Here is a 24,471-nt window from a genome sequence, read left to right on the forward strand (position 1 = left end):
GCCCCTCCTGTTTGACGCACTGAGAGAGAAGCTGTCTTTTTCTCCAGCCGAGAAAATCCAGCTCCGGTGTTTCCAGCCTACCCTTGCGGGTTGCTGGAATATCGAGTCCTGAGGAAAGAGATACCAGACCTCCCACATTCTATTACCAAGGTACAGAGCTGACTAAACCCTTGAGAGAATTCTTGATGCAGATTCTTGGCAAAATAATCTTAACCAACTTAACTTAAACTGCTACTTGCTCATCCCTTCCCACGTATTAGGCTTAGGTCAGGTACACTGGGGTAGGCCTAGTTAGAAGCACCAGTTGAGTACGTTAGTCAATGTATCTATGTATGTATATATTTTATCCATTTTAAAGTATCATAGGGCTAAGAAACCATATCAATGCTTTTACAGTATTATTTCATAATACTACTTTTCCTGTACGCACTTTACTTTACTTTAAGTATTGCAATTGTGGCAATTCACTTCTTTTGCATGAGAAAGAAGACTGCTCAATAAAGAACACCTTTTTATTGAAAACGGCCGTCTCTCTATTTCTCTGCACTCTGGTGAAACTTGGGGGCAGATTTATGAGGCCCTTGCGCCACGTTTACGCCGCTGTTGCGTCACGCAAGGCGGCGTAAACGTGGCGCATCCCTACGAATGATTTACAACGTGACGCATCTAGGCAGATGCGTCACATTGTAAAGCCCTGCGCCGCTTGTGGGCGTTCCGGCGCAGGGTGGGCGTTCCGGGGCAGGTGCGCCTCGCAAAAGTGGCTGAGTGAAATCTATGAGATTTTACTCAGTCACTTTTAAGCCAATGCTGCGTCAAAAGCCTGCGCCTGCTTGAAGCAGGCGTAGGTCTTGACGCAGCATTGTTAAAATGGGGCACCCCCGAGCCTTGCTGGAGCTGCGTTGCGCTTGCGACGCAACTCCAGCAATGCGCCACATTTCCGGCACAGATGCATCTGTGCCGTTTTTTCACCATGGTGCGTCGCATTATAAATGCGGCGCACCATGGCTGGCGGAGCTGTGGCGCACTGTGGCGCATTTTAACTGGCGCATCCCTGGGGATGCGCCAGTTACCATAAATCTGCCCCTAAGTATGCACTGCTGACTGAGTGAAATAGGTGTCTATTGTTTTCACACGACTCTAGAGATATACTATTATTCTGAGGGAGCAAAGTTGTCATGTTTATGCAGTTGTCGGAAACTGAATCCCTTCTTGTCTGAGCCAGGTGAGGTTGTCCCTCCCTTTTCATTCAAGAAACTTTCCAGTGACCTCTGAGCTAGCTGGCGCAAACCTAAATTAAGTTTAACATAGTCAGTAGAGACCTAGATGACCTCAGTCCTACGTCTACACTGCTGTTTATGTTATTCCAATGCGCAGAGCATTGTGGGAAAATAGGAACTACACTACAGGTCCAAGTCACAAAGTTAGACCATGATGGAGCGCAGGCCGGATACAAGACTGAGTTTAGTCTGCTGTTAAAGTACCTTGTGTCTGGGCAGCAAAGAACACAAAGCCCTTTTGTGAGCCTGAGCGACAGAAGCGTAAAAGAGCCATTGATGGGAGCTTGCAGGGCAAAGTCATGCATCAAAATGTGTTGTGCTGCGTCAGTTCCCTGGGAAGCCGCTAATCAGGAACTGCAGTGCAGGTGTGGAAATTCATAACGCTGCATCGAAGGTGATGAAGCCACTGGTACTGCAAGGACTTTTGTCTAGATGCGTTGTGCTGAGTCAAGATGGACTGGTTTGTCAAGATGCATAGCCCTGGGTCGGTATTTATGAAACCAACAAACAGGAGCTGTAATAAATTGTCTGGAATCGAGGTGCATCGAGATGTGTTGAATTGGGCTGGTTGTTGGCATTGAGATGATTTGCAAGAGGTTGGCTGCCTGAAGAGCCTCTGAAAAGAAGCTGTGATACACAGTTATGAGTCAAGATGCATTGAGTTGCATTTGAGCTGAGCAGTCTGTTGTGTCCCTGTAGCTCAGAACAGGAAGTTACCCAAGTGACCCTTGGAGACATTCTGGAGGGTCTAGGACCTAACAGGCAAGGTGGCCTTAGCAGGGCATTCCACAGCAGCAAAGCAGACCTTGGGCAGTAGGGCAGTCCTTCGTCAGTGGGGCAGACTTCACACAGCTGTGCAGTCTTTTTTTGTAGAGGCCACAGGTCCAGAAGTGATCTGAAAAATGGGTCTGTGGGTCTTCTTTTTAGTTCGAGCCCAGGCAGCACACAAGCACTGTCTGCAAGACCTGCTATATTTGATAAAGGTCTTTGCTCCCGCCTGCTGCTTACCATTGGTTCAGTGCAGTGTCGCTCTTCTTTGCTGCCTCATAACTGGTTTAAGCAGTGATATGTCTCTTTTGTTTTTTGCAGAGAAGCTGTACACTCCTCCCAAACCCACTGCCTGGTTCGGGAGACTGCGCCTACATTATTGGCCAGGCTCAACCTCTCCCTGGATCACTTCGATTGCCACAGGGGCCACAGCGATCAACTGCTGAGCCGGGTTCAGACATACCAACCTCCCACTCTACTCGCACCAGCTAATCTACCATCGCCTACACTGCTCTGCAGCATGCAAAATGGCAGGGTCACTGGTGCTCAGAGCCAGCCATCTGGCAATAGTAGGTGTCCATCATGCCAGTACCGCTGTTGCTCTCACTAAATGTAGGAATAACTAAAATTAGTCTGGTGCCCATCATCGGCAAACATCGGCTCAAATTCAGCACTGCTCTTCCCAGACTTCGCTACCTACTCCTCCCTGTTCTTCCTCTTCCATCAGTTCCTCTTGCCATCTCTCCCATAGGCTTCTCTTCCCATTCTCTCTACTCCTTTATGTCCCTCTCTCACGTTCTTCCTCGACTTCTCCTACCCACTTTCTCTTCAGTCTTTTTCCTGCTTACATCTCCTCCCCATCAGTCTCAATCGCTCCTCCTGTTGTCCTCAGTATCTAGCCCCTATTCTTTACTCCCATCTTCCTCCTCTTTCCCTGTCTTTATTACCATCCTTCTCTTGTCTCCCTCCTAATATATGTACTATAAACACTCAGTAAAGCTCTTTATATGTTTTTCCGCCTTCTCTATAGGATTTCCAGTGCTCTCATTACCATTAAGCCTCTTTCTCTTCATATCTCACTACTCATAGTTTTCCTCCCTCTTGCATCCCCAACACTCTAGCACATCCCATCCCTCTTCTACCCTCTTCAACCTCTGCCTGATTCTAGTTTCAACCATTGCACATTTCTTCCTTCTCTTTACTCTCTTATTTTTTCACTTTTCACATTTTTCTCTTTCCACAAAATAAAAACACATTCAAGTACATCTCGTGCACACAAAACACAAATGTGCAGTCATCAATCAGATAGACTCACGTACACACAAACACACAAGGCCACTCTAAATATTTCTACATTAATACATTTTAAAGCACATTCCTCAAGGTACTCAAAATCTCATTAAAACTTTATGTAGGTAGGTGAGGTAACCACATTGCACTCCGCCCGCACTCAAGGGGGGTTTGTCTGGTGACGTCACACAATGCCATCACTACAAACTGAAACAGTGTAGGCTACACCTGTGCACACATGCGCAAACATACACACACCTGCATACACAGACACAATTTCTCCTCATTTGTTCTTTGGGTGATCAAATAGCATAAAGGCAAATTCTGGGCAGTGACTATAAAAATTCAAGGAAAAGGTTAAAAATTCAGGACAAGCATTGAGGTTAATGGGTCAATTTAACAGGCACATCTTACGAAGTCACACAAAGGTATAAAAGAAGGTAAATAGTTTGGCGGCAAAATTACGAGTCAATAAAGATGTATGTTTTTTTGTGTGTAAAACACACAAAACTAGGAAACCGACACACTGTGCAGAATTTAACCGCCAACATACGGGATAGCTTCATGCACATTACTAAATGTGTGCACATAATATTATAGGGGGAAGTGATGCCAATGTGTCAGTCGCCCTGGCATTTGCAATGTAAGTTACAGGCAACAGAACTACTTGCAGGGATGTGTAGGCTGCAAGAGAAAGACCTGAAAGCTACTAAGCCATCCTTCCAGGTCTGTTGCCTATGACCCAGGCTTCAACGTACAAATAAAGCTCAGTCACTGGCCTACAAGGTTTTACCTCTGCACTTCCATTGGGGCTGCTGTGATGTGCACAAGACAAGACAACCCTCCGAGCTTTCTGGCTGCTCGTGCCAGAACAGATACAGTGTGCGTAGCCCGTCCTGGGTCCTTGTTGTAGAGGATCATGCAGAAGGGGGTGGCAGGTAAAATGCACTAATGAATACAGTGGCATGGGTGCATTCTTTTTTCCTCATTATACCTGCACTGCTTAATGGGGTAGAGGAGGGGGAATCAGCATGGGACAAATGCTAAAGGATGCAATAACCTGGCAAAATTGGTAACAGCTTGAAGGCAGAGACTTGGCATAATATTACATCAATAAACTTTCAATTGAACCCTCTCCTTTCTTTCCTTCAATTGACCGAGTCCTTCCCCTCCACCCTCTGCAAGCCTCCTCCCTCCGAGTCTAGGTTTCATGCCTGTCTGCTTTAATCTCTATTATTGCACTCCTTCAACTTGCCCACACCTCCTTTCAAAAATCGCATTTCATTCTATCAAACTATAATCCCTGCGCTTAACATTATCTAATATTCTCCAGCCTATTTATTCATGCCATGTAAAGTGATAAATTGAGTGGGTTTGATGAGGGGCGGAACTAGCCGCGCTAGGAAATGGCCGCGCCATAGGCGAGCTCTCCAGATCAAGCTCCTATCCTGCAATAATCCTGGGTTACTAGCTGTTAGCTGCTAATAATTTTTAGCCACCCTGTAAGAGGAAGGTGTGCGCTTTCCATCGATACCTTTCTTGAGAAGATCGGCCGACGTTGACGGAAGAGCTCCAGCACTCATCGGGAGCTTCGGAGACCTTGCCCTGCTGTGTGTGACGGCGCTAAAATAATGCAAGCCCGCGGCTTCGGCATCGGAGACAAGGCCGCGTCGAGCCTCAAAGGCCCAATCCCCGCTGCTGATGGCTGCTGCAAGAGAAAACCAAACTGTACCCCCTGACTGGCCTGATTGCGCTGTGGAACAACTGAAACCCACTAAGGTAGGAAAGGCGGAGTGCTACGGGGCCCGACCGGCTTGTGAGGATCGTGAGATGGCGGCAGTGTGAACCACATGGAAATGCCCGGTCATCAGATCTCCATGAACCTCCTGATAATGGGTCGTGACAAACACTGAAAGAACCGCAATTCAACTAGAGTATACCTTTGCACGACGTGGGGCTACACTCTGTTACCTGCAGCTGGCGCAACTAATTTGACACTAGAAGTTAGAGGCCTACTAGGCCCTCTCCATGCGCTGCTCCTGTGGTTACCTCTCCTGAGGCACTGGGATCGCGCTGCTGGGGTGCAAAGCGCTAGACACCGGCAGACACCATCTTAAATATTGCCAATAAACAGAGCAAGCATATGCAAGCCGGAGAAAACACAGTCGAAGCTTCCTTTTGATAAGCAGAGGAGAGTGACTGCACCACCTGCTGACCGGCCCACACCGACTCGAGATGCCGCGTCCTCCCCGACTACACAGTCTGCGGTGGATGTACAGGCGATGTTTGCTACTATTCAATCCACCCTAACCGATATCGATGGTAAGATTGACTCTTTAGCATATAGGGTGGACCGCATGTCTGAGCGACTGGACAAACACACGGAATGCATAGGCATGGCCGAACGTCACATATCTGACTCAGAAGATGCAGCGCGACAGCTTGAATTAAAACAGAAAAAAGTAGATAAGCTTATGCAGAGTCTGGCTGCCAAGACGGAGGACTAGGAGGCGAGGTCTAGGCGCTGCAACCTGCGCATTTTGGGCATTGCGGAGACCACCCACACAGGCAATATGGCGGCTTATGTCGAAACTCTCATGACCACCATCCTTGGTAAAGAAACCTTTTCTCCTGTCTTCATAGTGGAGCGAGCACACCGCACGCTGGCACCACGACCGGCGGTCGGGGCAAAACCACGTCCAATTGTGGCCAAACTATTAAACTATAGGGACAGGGACGCAGCGCTATGACGAGCCCGTGAACTTGGAACCCTCACGCATGAAGGCATGAACATTTCCATCTACCCAGACTTTACCTCACAGGTCCAAGAGGCGAGGAAAGCATTCTTGGATACCAAGCGGAAGTTGAGGGAGAATGTTGTCCAATATGCAATGATGTACCCAGCTTGCCTGAAAATAACTTTGGAGGGGAAGAGTGTGATCTGTAACACTCCTCAGGAAGTGATAAAGTATCTGCAGGCAAATCACCCCCATGTACTGAGAGGCAGATCTCCACGTGGCCAACAGATTGAGCAAGGCCACCTCTCGGATGTAGAATGAGGATCTACCTTTCTTGGATTTAAAATACTTAGACTGAGATTATTATTGCAAAACGAATGCGAACAATCTGTGGAATGTTCTTTTCTCTTCACTATGTATCCTTTGCTAACTGTCTCTCTTCCCTCCTGCATTTGACTCTGGCAGTGTGTTAGAGAAATGTGAGACATGATCACATACCTGCATGGTGTGGCAAGAACTCCTGACTGAATATGTAGGCTTATACGCTGTACTAACCTGTAACTATTCACTCGCTATGTAGCAAGTAAGGCTTTATCACCCAGCGTCTCGATGCTGGGGTTTATGGTGGGCGGCTACCGGCCCCCCTTGTGTGATCCACGTTGGTTGCCCTACTTGAGGGACCCATGAATGGACAACTTGTAACTATATGGGTACTCACTTGTTTTTCTCTTAGTTTTGGGCAGAAGATCGGGGTACTAGGCTTTGTCATGATTGGGATGGCGGAGTGGGTGGGAGGAGGGGGCAGGGTTCTGGTTGCGATCAAAACAGTCACTGCACGTTATTATCACATCACTACTTATAGTTATAGCAGATTCTATACCCGTATAAAATGCACAAAGTGTCTCTATGTTGCACGGTGGTGGTTCAGCAGTGATGGGTAAGCGATTGAAACTACTGACGTGGACGTGGAATGTTCGAGGTCTTACCAGTCCCAAGAAAATCTGTCAGATATTAGCATACCTAGATAGGCATGGTATAGACATAGCGCTTCTACAGGAGATGCATTTGCTTCCTAGTAAAGCTAAGACAATTGGGCATAGTTGGGCAGAGCACTCAATATCGGCCACATACTCCTCCTATGCCAGAGGGGTGACACTCCTTATTCACAGGGGGGTCCAATTCCAACTAGATCACACTGCTCCAGATCCACAGGGCAGGTTTATAATCGTTACTGGCACACTGGGGGGGACGAGAGTGGGTATCGTAAACACATATGGTCCTAATATAGACGACCCGGATTTTTACATGTCCTTATTTGACAAGCTACACGATCAACGGCCTGTAGAATGGATCTGGGGCGGGGACCTGAATGTTGCTTTGAATGCCACTCTAGATCGATCACATGATACGATTGAACATCACAAGTGAGTAGTAGATGCTCTTCTCAATGGCATAGATGAATTTGGCTTACATGATGTCTGGAGAGAACAACATCCCACACTGCAAGAAAGCATACACTCATCCACTGCACACAACAGTTGGTCAAGGCTTGACTATTGGTTGCTAGCTGACCGAATGTCCACATGGGCTACTGACATATCACATCTCCCCAAAACGTTGTCGGACCATAAGACAGTTCTCTTGACATTGGATATCCCCACATTTGTGCCACCTCCCTTTGTATGGTGCTTTAATGTGATGGCACTGCTGGACCCTTTGTATAAAGAAGCATTACATACAGCTGTGGAGGATTTTTTTACCATCAACAGTAAATCGGTGGATAGTGCATGCACACAGTCGGAAGCATTCAAAGTAACGATACGCGGGGTATGGGCATGACTGCAGGAATATTAAAGGACATACGAACGCAAATACAGAACTGTGAACATGACATCAAAACGTTAGAAGACGATTATGATATCACGCATGATGCGGCTACACTAGGGGCGATACGCGAGGCAGTCACACGATATAATGACTTAGCGGAGGAGGAAATACGTTACACATCCAAGCGTTACAGAGCACGCAGATTGGGCAAGGGTGGGAGGCCGGGTAGAAATCTAGCGCAGAAAATACGCACCAGCCACAAACACCACGTAATTACGCAGATTGAGGATAATGAAGGGAAACTACATTATGACACCCCGGGGATTCTATCCATGTTTGTTAAAATTTATGGAGATTTTTACACTGCCCAACACACGGCCACAGAACCTAAAATTTTGCAATACATTAAGGACATAGCGCTGGTATGGCTCTCTGGATTCAAGCAAGCCTGGCTGAAGACGGCTGTAATGCCAGAAACCGGTCCTGAGAAGCTTGATTCCGGTCCAGGCTGGACTGTTCACATGAGGCACAGGGTCAGACTGATTTGCATATGGCCATGTTTGAACTGGGGTGGCAGAGTGAGCTAAACAACGGTGATGGATTAAACCCAGATCAGTTGACTGGGGGGGAGTGTTTGTATTGTCAACGCTCCGTCCATCATTACCTTTGGTTTTTCTTTGTTCGCCCTAAGATGGCAGGGTATGCTCAGACGTGAGTCCCTTGCTCACTTTGCTACTGGATTCAAGCATGCTCGGCTGAAGACGGCTGTAATGCCAGAAACCGGTCCTGGGAAGCTTGATTCCGGTCCAGGGAAGACATGGCTTGGCAGTTCGGGTTCTCATGAGGCACAGTGTCAGACTGATTTGCATATGGCCATGTCTGAACTGGGGTGGCGGAGTGAGCTAAAGAACGGTGAAGGATTAAACCCAGATCAGTTGACTGGGGGTGAGTGTTTGTATTGTCAACGCTCCGTCCATCATCACCTTTGGTTTTTCATGGCTCTCTGATACACATCAAGAATACCTAGCACTACCGATAACAGAAGAGGAGACACTTGCGGCCATTAAAGCCTTACCGAACGGAAAGGCCACGGGACCCGACGGGTTTACTGGAGAATTTTATAAAGCTTACGCAGAAGATGTAATTCCCCATCTACTCGAAATGTATGAAGAGGCACATAACACTGGCGCCCTCCCATAAACGCTTAGAGAAGCGCTCATAGTGGCACTTCTAAAACCCGATAAGGACCCATCAAGGGCGGACTCATACCGACCTTTGTCCGTAATTAACACAGACGTTACAATATTAGCCAAAATTATAGCCACAAGACTCCAACCACTTATGTCCACGATTGTCCTGCCAGACCAATCGGGCTTCATCCCAGACAGATCCACCACTCATAACTTGCGAACGATATTTGCATTGCTACATCAGTTAAATCCAGAGCCGTAGCTGTACTACTGGACGCAGCCAAAGCATTTGACTCGGTGGAGTGGCCATACATGTTCGTTATTTTGCGACATATTGGCCTCCCCTTGCGACTGTTGACATGGCTTAACCTACTTTACACAAACCCCACAGGCCGTATTAAAGTGAACGGCCATATATCCGGACCGATACCCATCCAGCGAGGTACACGGCAAGGTGTCCGCTTTCTACCTTGCTATTCTCAATAGCTCTGGAACCCCTTGCTTGCAAAATACGCCAAAAATATGCCCATACGGCACTCCGATTCCAACTGCGGCCCATTAGTGTTTCGCTATATGCAGATGACATGGTCCTCTACATCCGGGACCCAGAGGCTAACCTCTCCCCTGTACTACGCGAATACGTGAAATTCAGTAGACAGTCAGGCCTACATATAAATTGGAGTAAATCTGCAGTGCTGCCTCTGACTATTAGCAGCAGCGCACCACAACTAGACTTCCCTCTGGTGTGGCAAGCTCACCCAATTAAATACTCAGGAATTTGGGTACACAAGGATGTAGAACTAGTGATCAGGCAAAATTATGGCACGACTATTGACCGCGTGGAAGAGCAGATACAGAGGTGGATAGCACTTCCCCTTTCCCTGGCTGACCGGATCTCATTGCTAAAAATGGTGATACTTCCGAAATTATTGTATTTATTTGTAAATATACCGATCACTCCTCCTGTATCAGTTTTTGCTAGGCTACGCACGATCTTTGTGTGGCTGATTTGGGCAGGGAAGCAGGCTAGGATTGGCCTCCGCACGCTTACCCTCCCTTATCATGCAGGTGGTTTCACGGTCCCAGACATATATCTCTACTATCTAAGCGCACAAGCACAGTTTGCATACTACTGGCACCACCCAGTACCGTATATGCCGCATTTAGCAGTGGAACATGGAGATGCGTATCCGATACCACTCATGAGCATCATATCACATACTGGACCTCACCTCACACTGCAGGAGATAAACACCGTACGCACCACATCTCAGGCATGGGAGAGACTCGGGCATCTGGCACATAAAAGTCCTATTTATGCCCCGACTCTTCCGTTAGCTTATCATTCTAGATTATCAGTTACGATGGAAAAGAACAATATGGCGCTCCTGGAGCAAGTGGGCATATCGCTGCTAGGAGACCTGTACCCAAATGGCACATTTATCACACAAGAAGACTTAGCATATGTAAGCCACCAGACACCGATCTTTCGCTTTTTGTACTATAGAATACGAGCAGCTGCTCGTGAACTGTACACCTCCTTCCCTGATGAACCCCCTACTCTGCACTCGCTACAATTGCTGCTAACTTCACCAAGTCATGCACACATCATATCCAGACTATATGAGCAAGCACAGGCGGAGATAGGAGCTGATACAGTCCGAATGCGAAACAAGTGGTCGGCTATGCTGGATGAACCTCTCTCAGAGGATGACTGGACGGCGTGCTGCACACTGATCACACTCTTGACACACAATGGGAATCTACGTCTTATTCATTATAAATATCTTCATCAAGTATACCACACTCCTCTGAAATTGTTCAAACTTAAGCTGCGTGATGATACAAGGTGCAAGCGATGTGGGATAGATCAGGCGGATTTCGCCCACCTTGATTGGTGCTGTGAAAAGGTGGGGAAGTACTGGGCCGCAGTGATCAACACTGTCACTAATGATGTTGTGTGGTATCTCATGCACACCCAGGTTGTGTTTGCTTGGCCTGGATGGGCCGCTAAGAGCAAAGAGAAAGAAATTGGTGTCCATACTATTATTATTAGCGAAACGTAGACTATCCATGCACTGGGACAACAAACGCACTCCAACGATTAGGGACTGGTTAGTTGACACAACCTATTGCAGAGATAACTTTCTACTGTATGCTGAGGAACTGCCTACAGGCTCTAGACCATCTGAAATCTGGGTGCCGCTATCTGACTATTTACGTAGCAACCCAGATCTGTCAACAATGGTCTCTGACACCACGTTCCAGTCCTAGACCTTACTATCTGTTATCATCGCTAAACATGACTGAACTGTCAGGATCAATGCTTGTGCTATAATTATGACATTGTGCTAACTTTATATGTTACATAATAGATCTAAAGATGGAACTCTGAGATATGTGTAATTGGTGCTCATAACTGATGTATGATCTGCTTTTTCTTGTTGTATAAGACAAAATCAATAAAAAATAAATAAATAAACAAATAAATAAATAAATAAATAAATTGAGTGGGTTTTACCATCAGAAGCATAAAGTCTGCCCCTTCAGACTCCCGACACCTGCAGCTTTAGCCACTACATACCACTCTACAGCACAAAATACTACTCCACATACATAGACTCCATGGCGCACAATCCTACTCCACATCATTCCAGTATACACAATACCACATAATTACTATCCACATAATTCCACGGCACACCATGCCACATAATTCCACTAAACAAATCCAATCCACACCACACAATTCTTTTAAACACTATTCTACAACTAACAATTCCAATCCAACACATTCCATACCACATACATCCACTATACTACAAACGAAAATACATGGGTAGAAAACATTTTAATTTACAATGCCAATAGCTCTAACTTTCACAAATCCGAAACCTATTGCATTGCAAATGTTTGTTATATCTGGTTCCCAATTTGAAGTGAAAGAAGCTTCTGGGGTTACCCCCTGCAGAGGTGTCTGGAATCTTCGGCCTTCCTGCCTTGGTCCCGGTATGTCTGGGAACACAATAGTCTAGTGTGAAATCCATTGTGTGTGATTTCGGCCAGAGCCTTTTAAGTGCAAGTATGGTAGGTGACAGTTCCACTGCCCATCAAGTCAGCAGGACCGGACTGGCCGTCGCGGGCATCGGGCAATCCCCCTGTGTGCCACAAGGGTGGGAGACGGTTTTGGGCACCTAGGGGCCATTTTTGGTACAGTGCCGTTTTTGCAGCAAAGCTGCAAAATCGGCCGTGTAACAAAATCAGCCGAAAACCGGCACTGGCAAAGAACTCGGTCGCACCCCCAACTGGGGGCTGGTCCAGCACTTTGCCAGGGCCGGTTTTGGTTCCCTGTCCGGCCATGCAAGTCAGAGATTGCCCATCTTGCCAAAATCCAGACCCTCCTTTGTGACACCGTCTAGGAGGTATATACATGGGCCAAATACTAACGACACCTAGTCATGTGGCCCAGGAGAGGTTGCAGGCACCAAATGGATAGGATACGAAAATGCCAACTTCCTAAAAGTGGCATTTTCAATTGTATCTCAAAATCTGATCTGATTTTATCATTAATAGGGTTTTAAAATTACAATTCCTCAGACACCAAGCATGACTATCTTACATGCTCCCACAATAAAGTTATCACGTATTAAATGTAAAAAAATAACCCAATGTGATCCTATGGGTGAGGTAGGCCTCACAGCAGTGAACAATAAATGTGTGGGTTCTTTATTATCGGGACATGTATAGCTTAAAAGTACATTTCCAACGTTTTAAATACACTGCATCCTGCCCTGTTTAGGGCCTACTCTAGGGGTGACTTTCAAGTAAATTTAGTATGCTAATCGGGTACAAACCAATTTCACCATGTTTAACCCTTTCGATGCTGAAGACGAGCTCAGCTCGTCATCACCCACGGGTGGCGTGTGCTGATGACGAGCTGAGCTCGTCATGTATCGCGGAAAAGGGAAAACAGCCGCACAGCGCAAAAATCGCCGCGGCAGCGATGCGGTTAAGGGAGAGGGAACAAGCACTTTGGCACTGGTTACCTTAAAACCAGCAACAACGGTTTCAGAAAAAAGGAGGGTTGAAGGCAAAATATTTGAGAGTGATCCTACAGAGAGGGTCAGGTCCAACAGTAACCTTTAGGTGAGGGGGTTTACCGCGAGGGATGAGGTACACATATGCACAGAAAGTTACAGTGGGCTGATCACACTAACTGGATTGTATGCTTGCCAACCACTGGCCATTTCAATTGCTGACCAGATATTTGTGGCCATGCATACATTTCCATTTGCAGCAGAGGGAGTTGAAAAGAGGAATCCTTCCCTTTTCAGGAACATGTCCCATGTAATTTAGAGTATATATCATTTGGCATGCACAGACACTAGACAATTCACGTTTCATAGTATGAAAAGGGTAGTGAACAAGGACATTACCTGTTCTGTAATATTTGAATGATCCCGTGCCGTGCAGTTCTGTTAGCAGTACAGTCAAATGTACTTCATCAATTCCCACATTCTGGTCAATTATGTATGCATTGCCAAATACTTCTGACCTGAAACAGATTCTTGTGATGATAATGTTACTGCCAGGCTATTTGTTTTTAATGACTGTGATTATGCATATAACGGAAACCACATAACTCAAAATTGCATGTTAATTAATTTCTGAACATTAGACAGAACAAGTCTGAAACAGTGAGTGGCAATATCTCTTCACTTTTTTCGACTTGTTCTGTTTAAAGTTGGTGTATTAACTTAGAGAAAGTTTGTGCTAACTGTTTGCATCTTAAACTAGACCTGGGCAAACGTTTTATTATGCTGGAGTAATCAGAGTAATTTAAGAGTAATTTCAGTAATTCTGTTTTACCCTCGTGATGCAAAATGACTGGAAATTACTTAAATGTTCCCGTTCCCATAATTTTTGGCAAAAATGACAAACCAAGAGCACAGGAATAGAGTGCAGGTGCCTGCCAGCTGCTGCTCTTCCTGTTCTGTAACATTTACCGCCATTAGTACTAAATGCATCCTTGGGTGCATTTTGCATTAAGAAAATAGCGTTAAATTTAGGGTTTATCCCCCTTAATCAGTTTCAGCTTTAATTTCCGACAACACAACTCTGAAACACTGATCATAGTGTATCTGTTTGGGTTCTTTCTTTCTAAAAGAATGCACTAACTCAGAGAAATTTCGAGTTAAATGAATTTACTTTACACACTTCAGGCACATAAACAAAACTGGACACTAGGTTTTGCACTGAGCCAGTGAAGCAAATGATGATAAGGCTCTTCTTAAACTCAGTGCAAGAAAACCTGCATAGGACCTCAAAATGCAAGACTTTTAACAGTAAAATAGTTTGCCGGCCGGCCGTTTAGTAAGTTTATCTTATAATCTGGGAATAATATGGAAGTAGAAAAGAGTCTAGAATGTACTAACTTTAAACTTGAAAGAAGTCACAAATTACTCAAAATGTATCTATATTATACTCACTGCGGATGTAAGTCATTTACTTTGATACAAGTGGCATTGCAAGAACAAAGTAATAGGAAGTGACAAACTGAGATGGCATAGTGTGCAAAAAAATAATAGTTTGAAATGCCACCCAAAATGATTGCCATTGATGAGACATATTGAAAGCCTCCTCCTATTAACTTTTGCATGTTTGTTGGAACTCCCTAAGAGGTCCAGGGTATGCGCAGACGTGGGTCCCATGCTCACAGACTCCACTGACTTAAGAGCCCCTATCAGGGTGAAAACAGTCTTGGGTTGCTTGTGTTCCAGTTCAGAGAGGACCTCGGTTAGCCGTTTGGGCTGGACTGTTCCTATTGGAGCAGGATCAAGACTGATTTGCATATAGGTGGGTAAAAACTGAGGTGGCATGGTGGGCAAAAGAGCAACGCGTTGGAATACTACCTCAATGGTTAGACTTATTGCAAGCATCCTCTCATCACCTTAGGTGTGTTTTCGTTTACTAATTCAAACAATTAAATATCATCCGTCTGCACTAAAGATGAACAAAAATAAGGAAACCAAGTACTACATTGAATGTCTGATTCTATAGTGGACTTGAATGTTTTAATTCTAAGCACTCATAAATGTTGTGCAACAAACTGCAGTTGATATTCTTAGGAACTATCCCGAATGATTAGTTCCATATTGTACTCCTTTTGGGAGTGAGGCGTATTGTTTGTAATATCCCTCCTGAATTATAACTAATATATTTAATAATGTATGCCCCTTGATACTGATGTGCGACTTGAACATACCTACCACCAGCATTGAAATACACATGCTACATTGCCCTGTCCACTTTTACTCTCCATCTCCCAATCTCTTTCGTCTTTCTGCCATAGCTCTCTCTCCTTATCCCCTGTTCCTCCACCTTTTAAAAGTACCATTTCGGTTCCCTCTGTACTCTCACCCTTTGCCATCACTTCTTTCCTCCCCTGTCATTTTCTCCTGCCTCTATCGTTCTCAATTGACCGCCTGATTGTTTTTTATACACCTCATTTCCCTTGCCTTTCGCTTTTAAAGTTTCCCAGCCATTATTGTTACACGTTTTCCATTTAGCACCTACAATCTATACTTAGTACCTCAAAGGTAAAATGTCCAAATGCAGTAAAATATAGAACTCTATAACCTATTAACATCTGACTTTGGAGAAATTCATACCACTGCTTCCAACCACCACATCCCTGCCTCTCCAAGTCTTTATCTCCCCCAATTTCTCCTCTGCTCACCCGTTCCTTTGCTATAGGACTCTTTTCCCTTTTCTCTCTGTCTATCCATTTCCGTACTTCTTTCCATCTCATTCTATTTCTTTCCCTTTCTCCAACTTTTTTTCATTCTATTCTCTTTCTTAACTCACTTTCCCAGTCCATATGTTCTCGTTTGCCATCTATCATACCACTTTACCATTCATCTTCCCCAGGGATTTCAAGTTGCCAAATGTAATGTAAGAGACGCCAATGCATTGCTTTTCTTGTGTCTTCCAGCAGTCATACTTTTGAATTTCGCAGATAAAATGCAAAAAATAGAAATGCCAAAGAAATTCAGGACTGGTGGACTTTTTGAATTGGACTAGACAGGTGAATTCTTGCATCCACCCCTTTCGTCTCCTCACCTCTCTATTTTACCATCTCTGAACTGTTTCCCTCATATAACGTCTCTCCCCCTTCACCTTCTAGGTCGTTGTTCCTGCGAATGTTTGTTCTGATTCCAGTTACAAGCATTAGCATTTTGAATATATACGTCCACATGAGAAAACAAAGCAATTTTATTGCTTACAATACTAAATGAAAATCCAAAGAGGAGACAGACACTCTTAAAAAGTATTCAAAGTTCATTTAAAGTCCCAAAAAACATTTGCTATCCCCTGTGTGGGTTAGAAACCATTTAAAACTGGAGAACATCCGTGAATGATGACTATGAAGCCCTCACTAAAAGGTCTTTTATTTCTCAGGTAATTATGTAGTAGTCTACAAGATAAAGAAACATCCCAGATATAGTTAGATTCAATGTCTTGTATGTGGACGCAATATGCACTTTCTGTCTTCTGACTGTGAACTGAGAATATCCCATGATGTTTCCCCCCCGCAGACTCTTGCCTAACTCTGCCCGGTAGTGACTCAATCAGTTCCATTTAGTTGTAGGAGCAGCCAGTTAGTCAGTGACCAATGAAGGACACAGTTCACTACATGCATGGACATGCTATTTTACTTCAACCATTTCTGTGTCAGTATAGTCATACACACCTGTAACATCTGCATCACAGCTGTCACGGATCCATAAAAGGTATCATTACGGCTACAAGCTGTCTTCGTATCATATCATGAGGGACACCGTGTACGAATCCTAAACATTCATCTAACCAAGTAGTGGTGCATTCTGGGAATTGATGGCATGCTGATACTTTACATAAATTGAACGAAGAGATCTACAGTTCTGGATTACAAAGTTACCTAAAAGAAGCAACTTAAATGAAGAAAAAATGTTGTCCCTGAAGACATGGAGCCATCAGTCAAACTAAAGTGTCAATGTCACAGAAAATCTATCATACCTTTAAGCAAAGTCAAGGCAACTTGACATATAGCACCGTCAACCTATGCCACAACTGGTGCAGATACAGTACAAATGAACAACAGCGCAGGTCAGAAACCTTTACATTTTATCAATTAACTGCAACACAGTCAAAATCAGCAGGAAAAAAAAAACTGGAGCCCAGCCATGTTATGAGAGGGCAATCGTGTTTAGTAACTTTGGTAAAGCTGGTAGTACATAAGGCCTTAGATATTGTCAATGCATACAATCAGCGCCCAGCAAGTAGCCAATATTTAGAGGGAAGGTGAAAAGTAAGTAAAATTGTATAAATTGTGTACATACCAGAGGCAAAGCACAAACAATTGTTAAACCCGAATTATGAATAAAAGTGTCTCCATCCCACCGCTCGGAAGTGACTCCGTTCGCCGCAGCAGCCTCCTGTTTCCTATCACTGACTGCTGGACCGGAGGTACCTCAGCTCTAACTAATGAAACTCCCACAGTGTCTGCTCAGCGTCAGAGCCCTCCAGGAGCATCGGAGCTACGTCAAGCTGCAAACACGAGGAGACTTACTTGCAGGAGGGGCTTTGCTCCAGAGAGTTGTCCTGTTTGCTAGCAGCCTCTGACCTTCTCCGAGTATCTGTCCTGTTGCCGTCTTCCTCCTACAAAGAGGGAAATGCATGTTTGTGTTACATTCTGTGCTGGCAAGCGGCTCGGTAGGGAAATAGCTACAGATGTTTTGCTTCTGCTAACAAATCTTGGAATGGAAATCTGTTTTTCTGCACAGAAATTTGTAATGGGAACGCTGAATTTTGCAGCGAAACACATGCTTATTACAACAGGTGCAAAGGGTTTTTTGTTTCAGAGTTAGCTGTGTTGGTAGCAGTAACTCAGAATATCAGAGTGAAGTTTGTGGTAGTCGTTTACAGTAGTGAAACATATCTGTGCTTACTGTATAATATTGTGTTGTTGTCTAGCCTTATGTATTACTGGTGACACAATAGCAACGCGTAGATAGTTCTGCCTGGGGAACTTTCTGTGCCTTAGTTTGGTTCGGCGACATTAGCTCCCCCTTCTGAGCTCTGCAGGTCGGAATGGGGGTCAATGTAGTCCACGAGTTTTCCCCAGTTTTTAAAGTTCGGAATCACACACTTTTCCCACACAAATTTCCTTGTACAAATGTTGCTACGTAAATCCTGGCTAAATGTGTTGTAGGGGGAAACCTCTACGCCAGTGCTTTACTTCTCATCAGTCTTACCCTGATGCAGCCAAAATCAGGAGAGTCAGGATTACCTAGGCCCTCAGAATGAAAGTCATCAGTAAGGGCAGTACATTGATTGTTGATGGCCAAGGGCATGAATATGTCCGAGACAGTGCATTGATGTGCAACCACAATCCAGAACCTGCAATAAAACAACAGGGATACAAGGAACTAGGGGGCAGATTTACAATAACTGGAGCATCCTTGCATATTAACAGGGATGCACCAGTTATTTTGCGTGACTCAAAAAATCCCTTGTGCCACCATGGATGCGCCGCATGCGTAAGGATAGACAGATGCGTGCCGCATCTGTCGGAGTAAGGGTGACGCAGTGCTGGAGTTGTGTTGCAAGCGCGGTGCAACTCCAGAAGTGCTCAGGGGTGTCCTATACCAAATATGCTGCGTCACTCCTTACGCATTCTTCAAGCAGGCGTAAGGATTTGGCGCAGCGGGGATGTAAAAGTGACTCAGTAAAATCTCGTAGATTTCACTGGTATAATGTAGCACAGGCCTTTACAACATGACGCATCTAACTAGATGCGTCATGTTGTAAATATGTCGAATAGAGGCGCATTGTTTACAGCACCGCTTTGTCACAAAAGTGATGCAATGGTGGCGTAAAGGTGTTGCAAGGGGCACTTAAATCTGCCCCTTGGGCCCTACTAAGGTACTGATCTACCCTCAATAGAATAACGCCAGAGTGCAGCCGGATTACAAAAAGAATCAATTTCCGTTCGGGCAAACAATGTACCCGTCCTCCCAAACCTACCTGATTTCATTCATTCAAACCATCCAGTGGAATGAAGTGTTGAACTGATCCTTTGCTGCTGGGACGCCCTCCGTGATCTGCTCGACAGAGGTAACACGTGTTTCTTATGATTTGCAAAAAGTATTCTTATTCTGGACAGGTGCCCCCCCTCTCAGTGCTGGTGCTTTAGGACTACATGAATATTCAGCATGAACCATGTGATGGGGGTGCACTGCTTTGTCATGGAGCACAATCCCAAAATCTGCAGTTCAGGATGTCATACAGATGTAAGCATAGACAATTGTGAGCCTCAAGTTAAACCCAGTCGGCTTCATTGAGCCCATGGGCAAAATGTAGACCACATCTGGGAAAACTGCCTCAAACTGCCTCATAGGTGCTTCTTACTTACAATTTAAATTCATAATGCATTTATATGGAAAGAAACTAGGATTAATACACAGCTGTTCTTTATAGCTCTGACACTACTAATTAAAACAGAGAGTGGACTTTGGGTTAGCCGCCTTTGTCCATTGGTCGCTTTGTGTCAGCATCTTTATTCATTGCTTAAAGGCATCAACAGTCTTAGATCTGTCCTAAGAAGTATTTTGCCCCATCACAACATTGGCTGCCCCCGACTATGGAGAGCTACTACTTCAATGTATGGAGAGTATTGCTTTTAGGAGCATCCAACACTATTTAAGGAATGCAGAAGCCATCTTGAAAATAAGGCTTCTCCCGGTAATGTCCACACATTCTAAATAATCAGCAAATCCAGACCTGGCAATTTTGAGAAAACTCTCACCATGTCAGAGTTGGAGCTTAGGTAGTGGAGTCTGGTGAGGGGCTCAGGGCCCGAGTCCATTTCTTTCATCAGCCATTAGGGAGCTTCCAAAGGGACAGGGCCATGGAGAGGGGATTCTGAGCACTGCCTGAGAGCCACCCTGCCAGCCACACCCCTGACCCCAAACAAGACAAAAGCTTTAGAGGCTTCCACTGATGCCCTGCCCTGGAGTGGTTGAAGAACACTGATGGGCATCAGACAAGGACAGCCTCCACGCATGAGTTGAAAACTCACTCTGTTCAGGGTTTTCTGGCTCATGTTGTCTACCAAGAGGTGATATTAGCTCTTCACAGGGAGACCTTGTAAAGAAAGCCAATGCCTTGTGAGCTGCCAGGTCTGTCTAAACACTTACTGAAAGCAAGATGCATTGTAGACAAATGTTATACAATAATGAATTAATATAAACCATTGCTCACGGATAAATATATACCTTTACTTCGCATGCCTTACATCGCATGCCTTTACAACACAGTCGTCACAATGACTGCATTGTTACAATGTGAACTATTACATCGCAAGTCATTTTAACGACTTGCTGTAGGGGGCGCGCTGGACATAGGAATAGTATAATATCCCTACTCCAGTTTGTTTCCAACAGAATGGAAGGCGTTGGATTGTAAATCCATCACCAGTGCGCTCCCTACAGCAATTCGTTGAAACGACTTGCGATGCAATGGTTCACGCTGTAACAACGCGGTCGTTTCAACGACCGCGTTGTAAAGGCATGTGATGTAAGGCATGCATTGTTATGGTAGTTTCCCCTCCGGGAAGCACATACTATGTTACCTCGGTTCCTAAGAAAAAAGCATTACTTCCGTTTAGTTATCCACAAAAGAAAGAAAAAAGAAACGATTTTATTCAAAAAAATGAAAGCTATCAATTATTAAAATGTGTGCGTTCCATAATTATTTGGATGATACATCAAATAAGCATTTTCGTTTATTTCTGCAGATTGTAATGTACTTATTATGTAAAGCTGACTTTCTAAAAGGGTTTATTAGGCCATTGCTTGCTTCTAAATGTGAACCATCGGGACATGGTAAATAGTCTTTGGGAACAGAAACTTGGAAGTTGATTTCATATATTTATGTGTAAAATACATGTATAAATTCCCGGGTTTTGAGTGCCATACATTGTTTTTGCTCCTTTTGTATGCTGGCACCAGGCCACCTCTGTTACAATGCATGAGTTTGATTGATTTAGTATCAACATCATCTGGTTGGAACTATTATGTTGAACATACAAGCCATCTTGAAAAGTTGACTGGAAGTATAATGCAATTAAGTATGTAAATGCATCGTAATGTTTAGCAGGTATTATTTTGAGTGAAAATCATTTGTTGTTTTGCATGAAAAATGCCACCTGAAAACCAGAAAATAAATTAATATTTATTATAATGTATTTGAAAATGGCCTCCTGCTGCAAGGGGAGCACCTCTCTTGCACTAATAGTTTTTGGGTGAACTATTGCTTAACACTGTAGAAGCACATTTCATTCATGTTTGCTTTTGAAATCTATGTTGTGCCATTGTAATATTGCATGCAATATGTTTAACATTCTCCTTAATTTGTTTTTGAAAATATAAAGTGGTTATGCAGATTTCATGAAAGCATTATGGGTATGCGCCTGTCTGATCCTGCTGACATTTTCCTCTCAGACCTCTATCCCCCTCTCTAAATTTATGGTCAGGGTTCCCCATCCTTTATTTCAGATAGGATTATTAGAAAGGATTATAGTCGTCATATAACGTGCAATTCGTCGTCAACACTTTTATCCCCCCTTTTCCCATCACAGAAACACTTTACAAGTGATTGGTGTTCACTGCGTAGCTTTTAATATTTGTCAAATAACACCATCTTTATTTGTTGATAAACCTTCAACATTTTGAACAACTTTTATTAAACCAAACCAACACACATAACTGAACATAAGGTGGCGCGGTATACAGGTACGCCACAGGTTACCATGTATATACAATTCGGCATCACTAGACCAACTCTTGAGAGGTGTTGTACCAGCAGGACACAATCCAACCCCTTTTTCCACTACTTCCATTTGAGGTAACTATCCGTCGTCTACCCTTTTGACATGGCCAACAGAGCACTGCTTAGCGCATTCCTGGCACAACCGCTTTCGCTATCTTGTTTCCTCCAAGCACCGGCTACTAGGGTAGGGCCGGAGAGTCCAGGACCACCAGCAGGACAGCCCACTCTCCCGCCAGCCCAGAGTCCCAATGACTGCCTGCATGTTGCAGGGTCAGCCCATTTCCGCCAAAAAGAATTCACCGCCCTTTCCCTCCCCTTCACCACTTCATAGGAAACAAAACTGTTCCCTCTTGCCTGAAATCCCACTAGCGGCACTGTTAGACCTGGCCCCATTGGCGTGGGTCTCCCTTCCATTTTAACTGTTGCCTCATGTGTTTTTGCTGGTGTCACATGCTTTGGGCACTGTGTCACTGCTGTCCAGTGCCACAGTGAGAGTGCTCCCTACTGTAAATTGATGTATTGATTAGTGGTTCCATGATTGGATGTTTGGTTTACTTGTCAGACCCTAGTACAGTGCACTGAGTGTGCCCAGGGTGTGTAAATACAAATGCCAGTAGTGGGCTTGCAGCACTGGTTGTGCCACCCACAGAAGTGGCCGTGTAAAATGTATCTAAAGGTCTGACATTGCAGAGCCTGCGTGTAGTCTGGTACTGTCATGCTGACTGGGCAAGTGCACCCACTTGCCGATTCCTACACCTTCCCTTGTCTTCATATTTGTCACCCCTATGGTAGGCCCATGGGCAGGGCGCATTGTAAGTATAAGGTAGGACAAGCCCTGATGTGTGTGGCATGTCCTAATAGAGAATTACAGCCATTTTTGTTTTTCACTATTGCAAGGCTACCTGTTCTCCATAGGCCAGAATGGGCTGGTGGATTAATACATGTTTATACTCCTAGCAGACTCAGAGAACATGGTAGAAATTCGAATTTAGTATGCCTGTATCTTTTAGTGACGTTTATTTTAATATTCTGTGTTTGTAAATACCACTTTGTGGGTATTTGCTTACCTAACCATTTGAGCCTGCCTCTGCAAGGTTGTGTATTCCTTTGTCTGGGTTTGTGAGTTACAGGGCAGGAGGATTCCAAGAGACAGGCTGGGGCAGCCCAGTGGCGAATAGAGAGATCTGCATCTAGATGGGAGGGAGGAGTTGCACCTGGGACCTGAATAGGGCTGGGCCTTCCCTCTACAATGCTGGCGCCACCTCCTGTGGTGCGACTGATGTCTCTGCCCTGCACACTGAAAGAAGAGAAGCAAGACTGTCAACAAAGTGCTCCAGGACTGTACTTGCCTTCCACAATGCTGGCTCCACCTCCTGTGGGGCATCTGATGTGCTTGCCCTGCACTGTGAAAGGAAAGGAGAAGTCTGGTAAACAGAGTGCTTAAGAACTGGCTTGAACTGGGCACAGGCCCCTCTCCCCTCAGAGAACAATGGATTTTTGGGTATAAGTATTGGGACCCTGATCCCATGAAATCAGATCACTTCTGGACTTACAAGACACAACCTCTGCTGAGGAGAAGGAACCAGACGAAACTGAGGAGAGACTATTCCCAAGCTGAAGTGCTGCTTGGGGGATTGGCCTGCAGTGGTTGCCTGACTGCCAAAGAGAGGAGAAAGAACTTTGTGGACTTTTCTTTCAACTTGTGCCAAAGATCTCCAAGGGCTTGGAAGAGAGCTTGCCCCCTGACCGAAGTCCCAGGACCAGTGGACTTCACCGGTCTTTGTGAATTGCTGCTGGAAACGCAGTTTCAGTGGCTACAGAGGCAGGGAGCTGTGACCGACTCTCACGACTGGTCCGGTGTCCTGTAGGCATCGCATCAAGCAACTTCCCCATCGAACAACGCAAGCTCTGCGCTCACCTACTACGTCCTGAGGCAATCACTGAGCTGTAGCCTGCACCATGACTGGTAGACACCGCGACGTGCAACGCCTCGCTGCACTGACCGAAGAGGTCCCAGTTGCTGACTCCGAATCCAGTGACCACACCGGAGTTGGGCACCGCCTCGCATGCTTCGCGACGCACTGCCTGACTCGCACCGCTGTCCGGACTGATCGACACCAGCTCCCGAACTTCGGCTCGTTCGCCGCACCGCAAGCTGCAAGCACCGCAACAAAGCAGTGTCTCGCCCTGCACCTTGGATCCACTGACTCTGTCAACGGGCCGCTGCCTACACCGCATTGAGGGACAACACGTCCTGCAACGCTTCCTTTCTGCACCGCGACAAACCCCTGGAACCAGCTCGCACATCAGTGCCGGCCGCCTCAAGTAAAAGGTACTGTGACTGAGTCTGTCAGCATTTTGAGTGGGCCCGTACCAACGCGGTCTGCTGGATTTGCCGGACTCTGTGTTATTTTCAACAACACTGCAGCCGGACCAGGGTACCGACTCACACAGAACCTTGATTTAAGCCTTTTAACCAGAATTCTTGAAATCTAATAGTACTGTGGA

At 45.2% G+C, this 24,471-nt stretch overlaps 1 protein-coding gene across 4 annotated transcripts in view; it reads right to left on the bottom strand.

The window, feature by feature from the left end:
• The window catches only part of CMKLR1 (chemerin chemokine-like receptor 1), a 317,974-nt gene that overhangs the window by 106,701 nt on the left and 186,802 nt on the right, over positions 1-24,471 (bottom strand). For 2 of the 4 annotated variants that reach the window (XM_086943085.1, XM_086943086.1), the window contains exon 2: positions 17,702-17,790. The exons of 1 other annotated variant lie outside the window; for it this stretch is intronic. The gene's annotated coding sequence lies outside the window, so the exon portion shown is untranslated. Of the gene's footprint in view, positions 1-17,471; positions 17,679-17,701; positions 17,791-24,471 lie in introns of those variants that run through there. One more of the 4 variants, XM_086943087.1, reaches the window with a different exon arrangement.

This window comes from Lissotriton vulgaris, chromosome 11 (assembly GCF_964263255.1).
Source record: "Lissotriton vulgaris chromosome 11, aLisVul1.2, whole genome shotgun sequence".
In the NCBI taxonomy this organism is placed as follows: Eukaryota; Metazoa; Chordata; class Amphibia; order Caudata; family Salamandridae; genus Lissotriton; species Lissotriton vulgaris.